This window comes from Ascaphus truei, chromosome 1 (genome assembly GCF_040206685.1).
Source record: "Ascaphus truei isolate aAscTru1 chromosome 1, aAscTru1.hap1, whole genome shotgun sequence".
Lineage (NCBI taxonomy): Eukaryota > Metazoa > Chordata > Amphibia > Anura > Ascaphidae > Ascaphus > Ascaphus truei.
In genome coordinates this window covers 245,509,564-245,527,644 of record NC_134483.1, presented here as the reverse complement: position 1 = coordinate 245,527,644, position 18,081 = coordinate 245,509,564, and the positions used below count along the sequence as shown (strand labels likewise).

At 40.0% G+C, this 18,081-nt stretch overlaps 1 protein-coding gene and 1 long non-coding RNA gene across 2 annotated transcripts in view; one reads left to right on the top strand and one right to left on the bottom strand.

Moving 5' to 3' along the window:
• Nucleotides 1–18,081, top strand: part of RNF38 (ring finger protein 38) — a 238,907-nt gene that overhangs the window by 136,802 nt on the left and 84,024 nt on the right. The gene's annotated exons all lie outside the window — the stretch shown is intronic.
• LOC142496107 (uncharacterized) overlaps nt 9,328–18,081 on the bottom strand; it is a 51,149-nt gene continuing 42,395 nt past the window's right edge. The window contains exons 2-3 of the long non-coding RNA XR_012801898.1: nt 15,177–15,276; nt 9,328–10,597 (exon numbers count right to left, since the gene is read on the bottom strand). This is a non-coding gene — a long non-coding RNA (uncharacterized LOC142496107). The remainder of the gene's footprint in view (nt 10,598–15,176; nt 15,277–18,081) is intronic.

The window sequence follows — 18,081 nt, the reverse complement described above, 5'->3', positions numbered from 1 at the left end:
ATTGCCTATATATATATATATATATATATAATATATATAATATATATATATTATATATATATATATATATATATATATATATATATATATATAGTAAATTATGTCTTTGTAATACAAACTTTTTTGACCATCCATTGGAGTGCTGCCTTTTGATATTCATCTCACACACGGTATCGTATTGCCTATATATATATATATATAGTAAATAAGATATCCAGCTGGCAGGGCTTGACTGTCATGCTCCTCCCTTCCCTTCCCGGCCTCTCTTTTCTCTCCATCCAGAGAGCAGCAGATCTGCGGCCGATGCTGTGCCTGGTGTTATTCTCCCCCCCCCCCCCCCAACCCCCGGTGTATTATGTATAATTTTCATAGTGATAAATTGATAACTACATACATTTTTGGTTTGTTTGCATTGCAGATAAAGAACTATTTGGAGGCCATGCATCAAAATCTCCCAACTGCAAAACAAGAAGTTGTCCAAGCAGTAGCACAAGATTGATCAAATAGTACCATTGATCAACTAATTCTATTAATATCAATGCAGATTCTTTCCTTGATAAATGAGGGGTTATTTTTGACCCCCGTTTTGCATGCATTAGACTTTGATGCATGGCCGCCAAATTTTCAGCTATTGGCAACGAAAACAAAAAACTTGATCCAGCTCGAAGTTATCATTTTATATCACTTCCTGTTGTGTCTATTTCATGGTGTGTGAAAAACGGAAGGATTTGATGAACCCAGAGTATGTGCATTTCAAAAGCTTCCACGTGATACATCAAGACACTTGTCTTGATGGAAATATTTAATTGATGTCATCCTAAAACTACCTTGCATCTCTATTGTGTCATGAGACACCACCTACTAATTAAAGTAACACTATTGCACGTGACATAAGTGTAATTTATCATTACAGTGAGTTACAAGAAGGTGTACGTCTCGCAACAAATGAGTAAATGACTAGCACGTGGCCACTAAAGAAGCTTAGTTATTTAGACATGTGCAATACATATTACCCAGGTTACAAAAACGGTTCCAGGAAAAACCATTGTTCAATATAATACTCTCAAAAATAGTTGGAGAGAAGCTTAACAAATACACCTGTACTTGTTGTTTTTCACAAATGAAATTATACTTGTTCAATTATTATATGTGAAGTTAAGAAATATAATAGCAGTTTTTTTTACACACTGTAGCGCTAAAACATCAAACGAACGGCAAAGTTTACAGTAGAAAACATGAAAAAAGTTAAATAAAATGCTACATTAACACTATGTATTTATATTATTTATTAACCCAGAGTTGACAATAAAGGTGCAGTCCCACATGGGACCACAAACAAATGGTATAATACACGTTGATGTCACAGACATTCTCTCTCTATCTCCCCATCATACTGTATGTACTGAGGAGAAGAGGATTTAAAGTCTATGCGCTGGAGGACTCTGCCTTTTTTCTACTGTCTATTTTGGGAGGGAATTGAATACCCTCCATTGGACTCTAACTGCGGGACAATAAGTATACAATTTATAATTTTATATTCCAATATTGGTTGTTTATGGTTTGGCGCCAAAAGCTGTACTTATATCCCTATTTCCCACATGGGACCACACTGAACTAATGGCAGTGATATGTTTACTGAGATAATTCATGGGAATAAAGTTTAAAGCAGCAGTCCAAGATGCTGTTTTTTTTTTTAAATTATTATTATTTTGTTTCCTTTTAATATGTGCATCAATACAATCCACACAATGATAGGTAATTAGCTAAGTTGATCGATTCGTTCTCTTGTGATCGGTTGGCGAAGATTCGGCTCGGGTTCACTAAATGGCTGCAGAGGAGTATTCTGCAGTCAGAGGAACGCATTTGCATATTAGAGGAGAAGTTCAAGCAATATTCTTCATTGTGTTTTTTTTTTAAATAAATCAGTTCTGTACTATAAGAAAATAATTGTAGCATTAAAAAAAAAAAAAATGAATGTTTTAAAGACATTTTTAATGTTTCTAATGTAGGAAGCATTTCCAAAGTGACAGCCCCTTCCGACTGCTCTTGAGCCCCACCCTCTCTCTAGCAGTGCACCTATTGTATCTAGTAACTGCCCAGTCACTCATATTCCAGGAACTACATTTCCCATAATGCTGAATTAAATAACCCATAGCAAAGCGACCGATTACAGGAGAACGGATCGATCTGCAGCTTAGCTAATCACTTGTCAGTGTGCAGATTGTATTGATGCACATATTGAATGGGAAAAATAATTTTAAAAAATCTAAATGGCAGCTTGAACTGCTGCTTTAACATCACAAAGTTTTGTGTGGAAGATCATGTGACCAGGCAGCCACTAGATACAATTGGTGCACTGCTAGAGAGAGGGCAGGGCTCAGGTCTTGCACGTGCTGGTTTTCTACTCTACTACTATGAATGTGGCACACTTTTCCAATGGTGGTTATTCAGGAATATTGTGAGTACTCTCTTATGAAACTACTTACCAACGTTTGGTTGACCAGCCGACTGATTGGAGACTCAGCCATATTTACATAAGTAGCACTACTCCATAAGACAAGTAAATATATCTCTCTAAGCCCATTCAAGTGTAGGAGATGTAAGCTGTCCTATGGAATACCATTTCTTGGTAAAGATGGCCCTTTATCTACGTCGGCTACTGGTGGAGCGGAGGTGAAATTCAAACAGAAATGTAGACTACTGTACATCAAAGTGTTGTATAGGTGAATGTGAGTGATCCAACTGAGGTGTTCTCGTTGAAAGGTTGATTTGTTAAAGAGAAAGGAGAAACAAAAACTGAAATGCATTAACCGGACCTGCCAAGCGACACTACTAGTGGCCTGTTAGGGCCGTTCTATACTGGTTGCGGCCGTGCGAAAGCGCGTGCACGTGCCGTATGCTTTTTGTTTGTATAGAATCTCAGTGCTGCCAGGCGTGACAGGTAGTGTGTGTGTGTGTGTGTGTGTGTGTGTATATATATATATATATATATATACAGTGTTCGACAATGCTATACATTTACACGCCCGGGGCGAGTGGATTTAACCTCCGGGCGAGTAATTATTGGCCCAAGCAGCACACGTGTTTGTTTTTTTACATTTTCCCTTTGTTTTTGTTTGTATAGAATCTCAGTGCTGCCAGGCGTGACAGGTACTGTGTGTGTGTGTGTGTGTGTGTGTGTGTGTGTGTGTGTGTGTGTGTGTGTGTGTGTGTGTGTGTGTGTGTGTGTGTGTGTGTGTGTGTGTGTGTGTGTGTGTGTGTGTGTGTGTGTGTGTGTGTGTAAAATAATGGTGTAAATAAGATTTTTTAAACAAAAAAAAGTTGAATAAATAAAAAAATGTTTTATTTGTGCACTCATTGACACACACACACACACACACACACACACACACACACACACACACACACACACACACACACACACACACACACACACACACACACACACACACATACATACATTTGAGCGCCGGTAGCGGCGCGAAATCATCCCTCCCACCGTCTTCACCACTGTCTGTAGGCTCCCCGCTTCCTGCCGTGCGCGCGCGCTGCCCTTGTATAGAAGGGCTGGCTGTCCTCAGCCTTCTATAACTGCCGTGCGCGCGCAGGGCGTAGCACGCCCCGGCAGTATAGCACCAGCCTTAGGTGTCTCTGTGTGCCAACGAAATACAAAATCAATCGGAATCATCTGTCAATACTTTCATCAGTGGCAGAAGGATCGGCGTGAGTTTAAGTCTCCTGTGGATGAAAAAAAAGCCAATCCTTTCCCTGCAAGGTGTTTATAGTATGATTGTGCAGCCTGTGCATGTTTGGAAATGGACTCATGCTGTCTCTGAAGCAGTCCTTTCATTATAAAATAGAAACTGGAGCCAGTTTAGGCATTTACATTTTCCCAACACACATTCAAAACAAGCATTGGCCAACAATGTCTTTTTTATTTAGAGCACCGCTTTGCAGAAAACATGAAGTAGAAAGACTTCAAGAATATTGTAATGTAATTTCAGTTATACTTAAAAAGACTTACATTTTTAGAATTCAAAAATTGTTGCTAACTTTGTGCCTGCAGGGGCCTGTGGCAGACAGAGGCACGGAAGGGGCTGGCTGCCGGAAGGGGGAGGAGTGAAAGCGCTGAGGAGGGAAAGTATTGCTGAAAGGCGGGGGAGGAGGGAGGGCACTGCTCAGAGAGCCAGAGGCGGGGTAATCTCCCCCAACATCATGAGCCCGCCTCCGGCTTTTTTTTTTCAGTGCGAGCGGGGGAAAAACAGCAGCGCAAGCAGGGAAAATGTAAAAAAACAAACACGTGTGCTGCTTGGGCCAATAATTACTCGCCCGGAGGTTAAATCCACTCGCCCCCGGCGTGTAAATGTATAGCATTGTCGAACACTGTATATATTTATATATATATATATATATATATATATATATATATACATATACATACACATACACATACACACATACGCTAGCTGAAAGTACCCAGCGTTACTTGGGAATTCTACGAAGCCAACCTCATCCCTCCCCACCTCTCACCTCCCCTACCCCCTTCTCCCTCTCCCCTCATCATCTCTCCTTCCCATCACTTTAATACCTTATGTCTCCAATTCTTTGGTTTGGACCGAAACGTCGGTTTTCTTTTTGTGTCTTTTTCAAATACAATTAATTTTTTTGCCTACTTACCCGAGTGCTGCCCTCTGATTTCATCGCAACAACGGTATTGTATGTCTTATAATTACTTTATGGGAAAAGCATCTACCTTTATGGACTTGCCAGTGGAGTGTCTGCTGTTTCTTTAGGCTGGAAAGTGCAGCCTCAGAATGCATGCACTCCATCCCACAGTTTGGCAAGTGCTGGAACTGAGGGGTGAGGGATCCAGACCAGAGTTTGTCTGCTTCCTGATTTCTGTCACCTGTCCTGCTAGGTGGAAGTCAGGTATGTAAGGCTGATTTCCTGGTTCCTCTCCCCTCGAGACTGGAGGCAGGAAGGCTGCTGGAAGCACAGAGGGGGAAAGCCTCTCCCCAAACAGGTTAAATCATTTTGTACCTTTATCAAATTGCAAAGTTCCTTATTTTTGTTTGTTGGAAGTGGATAAGCTGCCCAATCCCAGTCAGGGTAAAACCTCAGTTAAGTTATTGCTCAGGTGAGCAGGCTTTTGTTTTGCTTGTGTTTCTTATGTATGCAGTGTGGCAATCTCAGTGCCTGGGACTGAATAAACCAGGTAGTAGCCTGTTTAAAGGAACAGCACGTTACGCCTCGTCATTTAACCTACCCTAAAAGACTGTGTTCTAACAGTCCTGGACAGACGGCGGAGCCCTGGAGTAAGCCGTTTGTCACAATATATATATATATATATATATATATATATATATATATATATATATATTATATATTATACACACATATAATAATAACTTTATTTCATATAGCGCTTTTCTCCCAAAGAGACTCAAAGCGCTTCACATTTACATCACAGCGCGCAGTACGCAGTACATAGGAATTTTTACAGACACATTCCCCTCCCAGATGAGTTTACAATCTATGATTTTAGCGCCTGAGGCACATGAAAATAAAGTGACTTATGCAAGGTCACATGGAGCAGACACTGGGAATTGAACCAGGTTCCCCTGATTCAAACAACTCAATGTTGTTTACAGAGCCAGTGTCTTTCCTCACTGATATATAATGTGATCACTCTAATAAATCACATTTGAACAAAACTCCAAGTGTGCTGGACTTCAGTTTGATTCTATACCACCTTACTAATCTGTGACACCTTTTTTTCAGGAGTATATTTATATACCCATGTGTGTATATATAATGAAGAGAGCAAGTTGCATGCATGGTGGTCCTCCAAACGATTATTAACACTCGTGTTCTGTGATATAGAAAAGTTTGAGAACCTCTGATCTATACCATATATATTTACATTACAATAGATATAAAGTGAGTCGAATTGTGAATGACATCTAGCTGCTTGAGCAACTGCAATTAAATTAGCAGGAGCCAACTGTCAAAGGGCCACTCCAATGACTTTCACCGGTCTGCAAATCTGCTCTTTGAGTGGACTCTTGCTTATTACTCTGTATGCCCCTCCAGCAACAAAGGAGTTAATGCCCTGTTGTCCATCCAATCAGATTGCTGAATTGTAGTGAAACTAATCTACCTTAGCCTTTAATTGGGTAATATTACCTGCATTGATGTATTAATTGCTTCTGTTAAGAGCATTAAGATCTAAGGGTGGAAGGCGCTATGTGTGTGCAAAGTTATTATTATTAGCAGATTAGTGTGAAAAGCAATCTGTTGCAAGTCTTTTCAGCTGTACAGGGAATTAGAACTTTAGACTGGAATGCTGGAGTGTCTGTGTTCCTTCCTGTTCTGTCTGAACATAAAGGAGCCCATACGCCTACCAATGAGTTTCTCCTGCCTCACCTGCTCGCAGCACAGAAGAAGGGACACAGGAGCCAGCTGCCTTCCACTTTGAACTGCTCTCCTGTTGGACTTCCAGCTGTTGTCTCCTTTGTTGGACAACTTTTTTTTTTACACAATATATACACGTCAACCTGAATGAATTAAACAAACTTATGGACATAAAAGGGGACTGTGTAAAAAAATACATTGCAAGTTACTCTGTTACCAAAAGGGTTAAAGGTATCCTTCTATCCAAGTTTGGAACAAACATCTTATTGCTTATAACCATATTCCGCTTAAGTATTTTAAGGTCAGCTCTTTATCATCTTGGGTAAATCACTTACTATCAGGGCTGCCGACAGATTTTCTGAGGCCAAGGCCCGGGGCCCTCCATGTGTCGGCGGCCCTGAGAGCCCCCACCCCTTCACACACTGACGAGCTACCTCCTCTATTCCTCCCCTTTCCCCGTGTATTTCTCTCAGTCTCCCCCCTCCCCCACCTCTGCTTCCACCCCCTCTCTGCCATCACTTAATTACCCCCCGCATTTAATCCCGCTCCCTCAATCCCTCCTCCTCACACTCATTCCTTGCTCCCCCCACTGACCATACACACACACTCCTCCCCCCACACACACACTTCCCACCGATACCCATACAATTCCCTGCCACAATACCCACACTAGCCCCCCACAATAATTACCCCCCCAACACAAAATGCAACAGACACACAAAAAAATGCAATACACGCTTACCTTGGTGGTGGTCTGAGGCCCAGCACTGCCCAGCTCCTGTGGGCCTCTCCCACGCCAGGCCTCTCTCCCGCCGGTACGCGTGTTTGACATGGGAGACCACATTACTTCGTTATGTGTTCTTTTTTTTTCATCAAAAACCGTGGCTTATATATATGCAAATGTCAGTTTGTTAAACTAGTGAGGTAACTGAGCTCGCTAGAGGCCATCGCTACATTATTCGAATTACTCTTTTGAAATGTCATATCTTTAAAAGGTATTTTTTTTTCCTGATTTGCATAAAGATTAAAGCATGCGCACGAAAAGAACACAGAGACAAGATTTTAAAAGTTATAGTTATTCAATATGCGGTGACCACGTCTCCCTCTGCTGGAGACGACTTAAGCTCCATTCATATGAAAAGGACTAAAATATTCTCCAGCACAGAGAAAATGGTTTTACAGCATATTCAATAGGGATCATATCATACATCACAAACAAAAGGCTGAGAGGTGTATGTGGTACTTCTTTACTGCTGCATTTGCTTTGTTATCAGGGCTTTCACTTCTTCATCGCATTGTGTTACGGTAATGCCTTTAACCTATTCAGTTGTGTTTACAATACAGCAACCAAGCGGTTAACTTTCAGTTTACAAATACTATTTTTCTATGTCTCCTGTGAGGTCACCTGGGTTTCTCTGGTCTTTTCATTAAAGGAACAATCCAAGCGCCTTTTTAAAAATATATATATTTTAATTTTTTTTTTACCCAGGATTTACGGAGGTAAGTATCTCCAGGAAGCAGGGGGTCCCCGGAGCTAAAATGAATGGGGTTTATCTCCGGAAACCACCTGCGTCCGGAGATACTTACCTCTGTTGTAGGTGCCGGTAGCCGCTGCGGCTGAGCTTGAACATTTAGGAAGCCGAACCTGATGAGGTCACGGCTTCCTATTGGCCCGCAGTGAGCGGGAGCTTTGAACAGCAGCCATTATGTGATCCCTGGTAGCCGAGCAGAGTGGCTATCGGCACCTAGTACCGAGGTAAGTATCTACAGAAGCAGGGGCTCCACAGAGCTCAAATGAACAGGGTTCAGCTCCTGAGACCCCCTGCTTCAAACCTGGGTAATATATATATATATATATATATATATATATATATATATTTACAGTAGTAATGACTGGTGAGAGTACAGATATACCAGAGATTTGACATTCAAAGGGAATTGTATTCATTCCTCCCACCCCCCTGGCTAGCAGATGGGAAGTGACAGAAAAGGCACTCTCCATTTCCTAACAGATGTAAAAATGTATGCTAATTAAAATCTGATGTACTTCACAAGGATAAAAAATATTGATTTGCGTTGAGCAAAGTTAGATGTGTGTAACAATACCAAATATGACAGGCTGTCTGTGTTGCATAGGTCAGATATTTGTTTCCCCCTCAAAGATTAAAATTAGCCCTATCAAGACAGATGTCCAGACATGTTTTAAAAACACACACATGTAATGGTGAGGGTAGCATTATTCTAGAGCTGACAGGGAGACAGTTATAGGGTATTTTATATGCAGTCATTTGAGTTTAAAAATCATTCTCTCTCCCAGCCTAAAATGTCACAAAAGATTGATGAGTAGAGATAAGACAGACCCACAAAAGGTTGGCTTGTCCTTGTGACAGGAGCAACGTTTGGAGCATAAAAACCATGCATTTGAGTATGAAGATTAGAATTCCAGAGAGGGGTGTTTTATAAAATAACACGGGAATTCTCATATTTCAATCCCACAACCTCTTGAGGAGTCTAAGTGGTAACATATTTAGGCTTTGTTTCTATCCCTTGTTATTTTATGAAACGGACTGCATTTATATATTGTAATGTTTTTGTAACATTTATTTTCTGTAAACAAGCACTGTACCACTTTCTGTATATTAAATCTAAAATGTAATAAGTACTGTATTTGGGCTCTAATTGAACCTAGTACCTTCGTGAAGGGATTTCACTGCAGTTTTGGACACATTTTGCTACATTGGGTGTGTGTGTGTGTGTGTTAATTACATCTTTTTTTCTAGTAAAGCAAGTGTGATGCTTTTGGGGAGATATTGCTCATTTTGAGGGCTCTGCAAGGAGGAAAGGGAGTCAGCTGTTTAGCTGGCGGTTTTAACCCCTTTCATATACACAGTTCATGTGCACACAGGTGTGGTGGTCGTGACACATTGATTCATCAAGTGATATCATGACTTTTGCAGACACTGGCAGCTGTAAATTAGTCAATTTAAAGTTGTTCCCACTTCCTGTTAATTTATGCAATGGATAAGAAATTATAGCAAGTTTTCTTTTTTTTTCTTAAACCACATCCTTCATTAAAAAAGCCGCCCCAAAAATACTTGAGTCAATAGTTGAGTTTACATACTTCTCTTAATTCAGGACACACTTGCAAATGTAGAAATTCAAGATTTTTCAAACTCCTCCTGTTAGATTTTGTTGGCAAAAACGTATAATCCCATTGTTTACTTAGATGCCTGAATCTTGTATATTTATAATTCATGCATCAAATGCAAGAATCTTACAGGGTTTTTTTTACATGCGGGGGTATCTGCGCATGCGTGTCGAGACAGCGATACAGCGCATGCGCGGCGGGCGCCGCGCATGCCTTCTTTTGCCCACAGTGATGCACGCCGATGGGCTTTTTTACTCACAGTGACATCACTTCCCTTTCTTTATTTCCGTCACCATGAAGGTAATTTGTTCCGGCGAAATTTTTGTACAGGTAGGTGCCAGCAAAAAGTTTCACTTCAAAACGTACATCCCATTGTTTACTTAGATGCCTGCATTTTGTATATTTATAATTCATGCATCAAATGCAAGAATCTTACATTTTTGTTTTTTTACATGTGTGTATATCTTTATTTTTATAGCACCATCCAGGTACATAGCGCTTTACAATACATGTGACATAATATTATAACACATAATAGGAGTAAGTGATTCAGACATAAAATAGAAAAAGGAGTCCCTACCCTGAAGAGCTTACAATCCAAGTACATTTGACACAAGAACTACAGGGCAGCGTTGCTTTTTTACTTATTCACAGGAGTAGAGCAAAGATAGTCATATATGTTCATACCCGCTGCAGTGATAATTACATTTTGATGAAACCAGCAATTCTATTTTAAGTGCACCTGTGAGCCTTCTGAGTAAAAAGACGGTTAAAAAAAGATAAGTGGAAACAACACCATTTTCTGTAATCTAAAAACCTTTATAAAAAGTGTTTAAGAGCCAATGTGACTTAACCTGTTTCCCAGTAGCTGTAGAAAAGCTGCATAGTCTGCAAGTGGCATGATTTAAACCTTGAACAATGTGAATTGGCCTTACTCCACAAACTAACTGCATCCAGAGGCCAAGTATTGGGTTGTGCTTGAAGTCTTTTCACTGTCTGTAATGGTTGCAATGCAAAGCAGCTTTCCAGTGATCTCTGTCAGATAAATAAAGGAAGAATAGCATGATGAAAACTTTTACTGGGGAAATAAATCTCTTGGTATGTCGCAAAATTAATTTAGCTTTGCCAACACATTTTCCTTGACTTTTCTTTAAGTTTTGAAACATCTATGACTACCACCTCCAGAATGTTATGGGAAGTACTATGTTAGGGACAAAAAGGCATTTGAAAATCCATTGCGCTTGCCAAAATATTTTAGCGTGGTACTTATAATCATTTGGCTCCAGAACAAAGGCAGTGGTGGGTTTTAAATTGGGGTGGATTTTAATAACTTTTGCTGGGTGAGGTATTCCTTTGTATCTTGAGGTCTGGTCTAACGATATATTCAGCCAATTGGGGCTTTATATATATATATACTTGTCATGTCAATGTTGTCATCTCATTTTGTATTTGCTCTGTGACCTTGTTTTGTTTTAATGCCAAGTTATGTAGCGCTACAATGCAAAATATATTATTTACTCTGGTAAAAGATTAGAAGAAAGTTAAGATTTCTTTTCTTCTTTGCTGCAGACAGAAAAGACTGTACAAGACCGGAAACACAATTATTTGGTGATCGCCAAATTAAAGGCTACCGCATATTAGTGAAAATATCGCAACATAACAAGCTTTCATTCGCCTTGCTTTGCCTTATTTGTGTCATCGTACAATTGGGGGAGTATTAATAGGAGTGAGGGAAGAGGTACCTGGCACACAAGTTGAAATAGGACGATGTATCTAACAGTAACGTACTTTTTTCCCTTTTCTTAAGCATCGAAAATCTCTGCCAAGTCTGACTTGATGATATCTGATGAACAATTTGCTTACAATTTGGGCAGACACAAGCTAAAACATGTGCTTTTCCTCTGTATATCTTAATTAACTTTCAAGTAGCTCTCATACTGTTCTTTACAAATTAAGTAAAAGTTAAATGCCATCAAATGTATTACATGCACAGAAAAAAAACCAGCTGAAAACATAATACACTTTTGCTAGTCCTTGCTATAACTGAATATCTGTAGCTGAAGGGGGAAGCATGTCTTGAACATTGGTGGCTAACCAAGATAGGGGCCTATGCAGAGAGCAGCGCTATTTCGAAATTCGCCATTTTTTGGAGAAAATCGCGCAGAAAGCAGCAGAAAATGGCGAGTTCCGAAAAACGCGCCAATTTTTCTTTTCTATTTGTAAAACTCGCCTCGCGGCTGGCGAGAACCTCAATCTCGCCAGTTTTAAAAATATCCGTATGCAGAGAGGCGCGAACGGCATCTAGCGGCTGTTCGCGCCAATAAAATGGCGCGATTGTCTCCTTTTTGCCTCGCCAGAAAAAACTGGCAAGAAGCTGCCGCTCGCGGCCATTGCAAAGGGAAAAAAAAGGCGCGAATTTGTTTTTACACGTTTCTGAAGCGCGCATCTCGCCAATTTAAACTCGCCACACGCGTCCATGTTAAACATAGCAGAATTCGCACTTTTCTGCATATGGAGAATAAAACTCTCCAAAAAAGCTACTTTTTAATAAATTCGCCAATTTTTAAATTCGCTGCTCTCTGCATAGGCCCCATAGAGTGGTATAAACATTTTTCCTCTAAAAAATAAAATGCAAAGTTTCTACCCTCTCCTTATCAAAAGTGGCTGTGTTAAAAATGCAAAGGGGTTGATGGAGTCAATGGGTTTTTTTTGTCCAGGGCTTATTGAATCAGTCCCCAAGTGCCTAATTCTTTCTCAAGCATATGCAAGAAATAGTAACATTGGGTGAAATTGGAAATGTAGAATGTAGAACAGATCAGGAAATATGAAAGTTCCATTATTTCAAAATGTCTCTACAGTGTGCGGTTTAAGGAGTTTGGATGCCTTTATAAACATGGCATCGCCCAAGTTCCTGTATACATTTGAATCTCAGACACGATTAGGATATCTGAAACATGGGACAGCTTATCCCAGAATAAGCATTACCAGTTGAGCATGTCAGTTGGTATCTTCACTTGGAATGCATGTTATGATAGGATATTGTACGATATGTGAGATTGTGGTACCCATGTTATTCTAGATACAATTGTACAGATATAATAGTCAATATATATTGTGTTCACCAAATGTGTCAACTCTGAAGTTAATGGAATAGAACTAGAAGAAGTTGAAGACTGTCTACCTTGGCCGGCAAATAATAATGGATGGACCTTTTCAAAGGAAACAGGAGAATGAAGAAGGAATGGAGCACATTTGAAAGAAACAAGAGAATCTTTCAAGGGAGCCTTCCCCTGTGCCTCAATAAGGTTTTCGACATATGGATGTTAAACTTGGACCCTAAATGCGAAGATAATTCAAAAGCTTCATTCAGCTCAAAGAAGTATGGAGAGAAGTATGCTGGGTATTACCCGAAAAGATAGGAAAAAAGAATGACAAGCTCGCAGGAATGACCCCCATAATGTCACAGCCTCATCTGTGCTGCCGCCACCACCATTCTGTTGCCAGAAGCAGTGTGTGACTCTGGGTCCCTAAATAACTGCATACCTTGCTTATGCCCTAGTGACACCTCTGTTCAGATGTAAGCATGTTACTGAATGAAAAATATTTTTGCAAATTCTGCTGCCAGTGTATGCAATTTTAAATATATACAAAATATGTACATTTTAAAGCCCAGTCCAAACAAAAATTATTATTTTTTGTCTCATGATTATTTTTTCCCTTTCAGTGCGAGATAGGAAGGCAGATTATTGGAGATAAGGAAAAAGTAGAGGTATTAAACAAATGCTTTGCCTATGTGTTTACCACGGAAGAATCAATTTCAATAGTAGTGCCGCAGGAGGAAGCCACAACCTCCATATTAATGAACAATTGGTTAACTGAGGAAGAAGTTCATAGGCGGCTTGATAAAATTAAAGTAAATAAGGCACCTTGCCCCGATGGCATACATCCACGAGTTCTCAAGGAGTTAAGTTCAGTAATAGCCAAATCATTACATTTAATATTCAAGGACTCCATTTCCACAGGCTCAGTGCCACAAGATTGGCGTAAAGCAGATGTGGTGTCTAGATTTAAAAAGGGTGCTAGAACACAACAGGGGAATTACAGTCCTTTAAGCCTGACTTCAATAGTGGGGAAACTAAATTAAGGTTTAATACGGGATAATATTCAGGAATACCCAATGGAGAACAAAATTATTAGTAATAGTCAGCATGGATTTCTAAAGGATAGATCATGCCAAACTAACCTTATTTGTTTTTTTTGAGGAGGTAAGTAGGAATTTAGTTTTAGAATTAAGAGAGCCTTACAATACTGAGTGAGTATCCAGTCTGTTGTTCATGTTCTCACCACAGATGATTTTAACATTCACTTTGTATATAATGAACACTTTAAATTGATTAATACAATTTTATTGTTTGTAATATCTGAGGATGCATTGATCAGTCTTTTTGGATACGACAAGTGTCTGTATACCAATAGAATTATGTCATTGTTTTATATAAAGTTGACATCTACGTACTGATTACAGTCTGATTATCTCATACACTAGGCAGAGTGCAATGAGTGGAAATATATATATATATATATTTTTTGTTTCTTAATCCAATTACTTTGCTGTATACTATTTGTCTCCTATGCACCGCCTTCTAACATTAATATTTAACTGATGTATTAGGGTTTAGCGGACAGTTATTTTCTGTATATAAGTAGTAATTTAGACCAGGGTAATGCAATTGATGTGGTCTACTTAGATTTTGCAAAGGCTTTTGATACAGTTCCACACGAGGTTGGTGTACAAAATAAAGCAAATTGGACTCAGTAAAAAATATATGCACCTGGATTGAAAACTGGTTAAAGGACAGTAAAAAAGATATTGAGCGCGCTGTCCCTCCAAGTATTTCCCCTCGGCTATACGGTTCCACCCCGCAGCTCCTCGTCTCCCGTGATTAGCGGGGCACACTCGGCAAACAAAAGAACAAAAATAGGAGCGCATGAAATGAAACCAAAAAAAGACGAAATTAGTATATATTCTTTATCATAAATTGATTATTTATCATAAAAACACACAAAAATAAGAAACATAAGAATCAAAGCTGTCTAAAATGACACTAGTAGATAATAAAATGGAGCCCAAGCCAGGCTTGTCATTTTAGACATTTTAGACAGCTTTGATTCTTATGTTTCTTATTTTTGTGTGTTTTTATGATAAATAATCAATTTACAATAAGGAATATATACTAATTTCGGCTTTTTTTTGTTTAATTTCATGTGCTCCTATTTTTGTTCTTTGGTTGAAGGACAGACATCAGAGGGTTGTCATAAATGGAACTTTTTCAGGTTGGGCTAAAGTCGTGAGTGGAGTACCACAGGGATCGGTACTGGGAACCCTGCTTTTTAACTTTTTATTAATGACCTTGAGGTTGGCATCGAGAGCAAAGTCTCCATCTTTGCTGATGATACTAAATTGTGTAAGGTAGTAGAATCGGAGCAGGATGTAATTTCTCTCCAGAAGGACTTGAGGAGACTGGAAACGTGGGTAGGTAAATGGCAGATGAGGTTTAATACAGATACATGTAAGGATATGCATTTGGGAAGCAAGAATAAACAGGCGACTTACAAATTAAATGGAGACAAATTGGGGGAATCCTTGATGGAGAATGATTTAGGAGTGCTTGTAGACAGCAGGCTTAGCAATAGTGCCCAAAGTCATGCAGTAGCTGAAAAGACAAACAAGATCTTGGATTAAACAGGCAATGGATGGAAGGGAAGTAAACATAATTATGCCACTTTAGAAAGCTTTAGTAAGACCACACCTTGAATATGGAGTATAATTTTGGGCACCACTCCTTAGAAAAGACATTATGGAACTAGAGAGAGTGCAGAGAAGAGCCACCAAATTAATAAACTTATGAGGAGATTCTCGCTAAATTAGATGTATTTACATTAGAAAAGAGACGTCTAAGAGGGGATATGATAACTATATATAAATATATTCTGGAACAGTACAGGGAGCTTTCAAAAGAACTATACATCCCAAGGGCAGTACAAAGGACTCGGGGGCATCCCTTAAGGTTGGAGAAAAGGAAATTTCACCAGCAACAAAGGAAAGGGTTCTTTACAGTAAGGGCAGTTAAAATGTGGAATTCATTACCCATGGAGTCTGTGATGACAGATACAATAGATTTGTTAAAAAAAAAGTTGGACATCTTTTTAGAAGGGAAAGGTATACAGGGATATACCAAATAAGTAAACATGGGAAGAATGTTGATCCAGGGATTAATCCAATTGCCAATTCCTGGAGTCAGGAAGGAATTTATTTTTCACCTTATAAGATATCATTGGATAATATGACACTCTGTGGTTTTTTGTTTGCCTTCCTCTGGATCAATAAGGAAGTGTAGATATAAGATCTGTTGTCTAAATTTAGCATAGGTTGAACATATGCAACTATGAGCAGGGGGGGAAAAGAAGTAATACTGCTAAAAAGTAGTTGGCAGTAGATTCCTACTTCAGAAGCCAGTGCCAGATTAACCACATAACTGCCAGAACAATGCGTTGCAGATCCCGCTGGCACGCAGGAGTATATCACAACGCAACTTATGTAATGCTACTGACGATTATAGAATCTGGAATAAAAACCTTTGTGTTAAACACAGTTCAGGTAGTGCATTGTGAGGTAAAGGAACAGAGTGAGGGTTTAGAAGTGCTCTGTAATCATTACAGTTCTAGAATTAGAATTTTTCCTGCAGTTTAAGTAGTGGGATGACAGACGTTTTGCATGACTTAAAGCATATGGTTACAGCCAAAGATAGAAACAGTTCTCCCACTCTCTTCTGTGAAAAGAACTGTGCTGAGCAGAGTTTGTTATTAAAAACTGAACTGTATTCGCTGTTGCTTGTTATATTAGTATCTTCAAAGCTTGGGTAACCCGTTCACCTCTGTAATCCAGTGAGCGGGCTCCTCTGCTTATTGAAAGCTTTTAATTATCATTTAAGTATCACAGTATTTAAAGCAGCAGTCCTCCCTACCAGAGGGTTCCGGAGCTGAACTACAGATTTTCAGCTTTGGGGACCCTTTGGTTCCTGAGATACTTAAGTAATAATTCCCGAAGAACAGGGCATTACTGGCCAATAATGCCCTGTTCTGGGGGGATTATTACTATTATAGGCTAAATGTAGTCTTATTTAAAAATGTTCATTAAAAAGATACATTTTTGTAGTCATATTGATTTTTATCAGCATGATTGTCTACATTCTTATGCTTGTACTGCAAGTTTATTAAAAAGGAAATTGTACACACACACACACACACACATACACACACACACACACACACACACTGCAACCCACCCTCTCTATATTCACAAACACACTCTGCACCCCATACACACTGTGCAGGCCCCCTCCTCTACACCAACAAAACACACTGCAGCCCTCCTCCACCCTCTAAACTCACAAAACACACACAACAGCCTCTACACCCACAAAACACACTGCAGACACACACACACACCAACAAAACAGACTGCGGCCCCCTCTACAGCCATAAAACACACACCAGCAGCCCCCCTCTTCACCCACTGCAGCCCCCATGTAAACCCACACACTGTAGACATACAAACACACACACAAAACACTCTGAACCCCTCCTCCACCCACAAAACACACACTGAAGACACACACACTGCAGCCCCCCCTCTACACCCACAAAACACACACTGCAGACACACACAAACCAACCGACTGCCAGCTCTACATCACAAAACACACACTGCAGACACACACACACACAACACTCTGCACCACATCTCCACCCACAAAACACACACTGCAGCCCCCCCCTCTTCTGTACCTACAAAACACACACTGCAGCCCCCCCTTCCTCTGTACCTATAAAATACACACTGCAGAGATACACACAAAACAAAACTCTGCCACCTCTACATCCACAAAACACAAACCAGCAGCCCCCCTCTAAACCCACACACTACAGACACACATACTAACAAAACACTCTGCACCCCTCCTCCACCCACAAAACACACACTGAAGACACACACCAACAAGACTCTGCTGCTCCCTCTACACCCACAAAACACACACACTAATAAAACACTATGCTGACCCCCTTTACACCCACAAAACACACAGACACACAAACCTTTCCCCTCACTCTCCTGTGCGGAGCTCTCTGTAGGCAGGGAGGGGGAGGAGTCAGTGCCTTGCTTGTGCCTTCTGTCCAATCACCTCCCCTGTCTAAGAGCGAATTTCACTCTTTGTGAATGAGAACTGAAAGCCGATTGGCTGAAAAACTTGGCAAGCTGCCAAAAATTCCGGCCCATTACTGATTGGGCATTTTCCAATCAGAGAGCAGGGATTTCAATAATGCCCGGAATTTACCCGCTTTAGCCTATAATTACTGGTAACAGTACAGCCGGTACTGCCTGTTTTTAAATTCTCCTGCATCACGTGGGCCAATAGGAAGCCGCAAAGGATGACGCCACTTTCTATTGACACGCATGA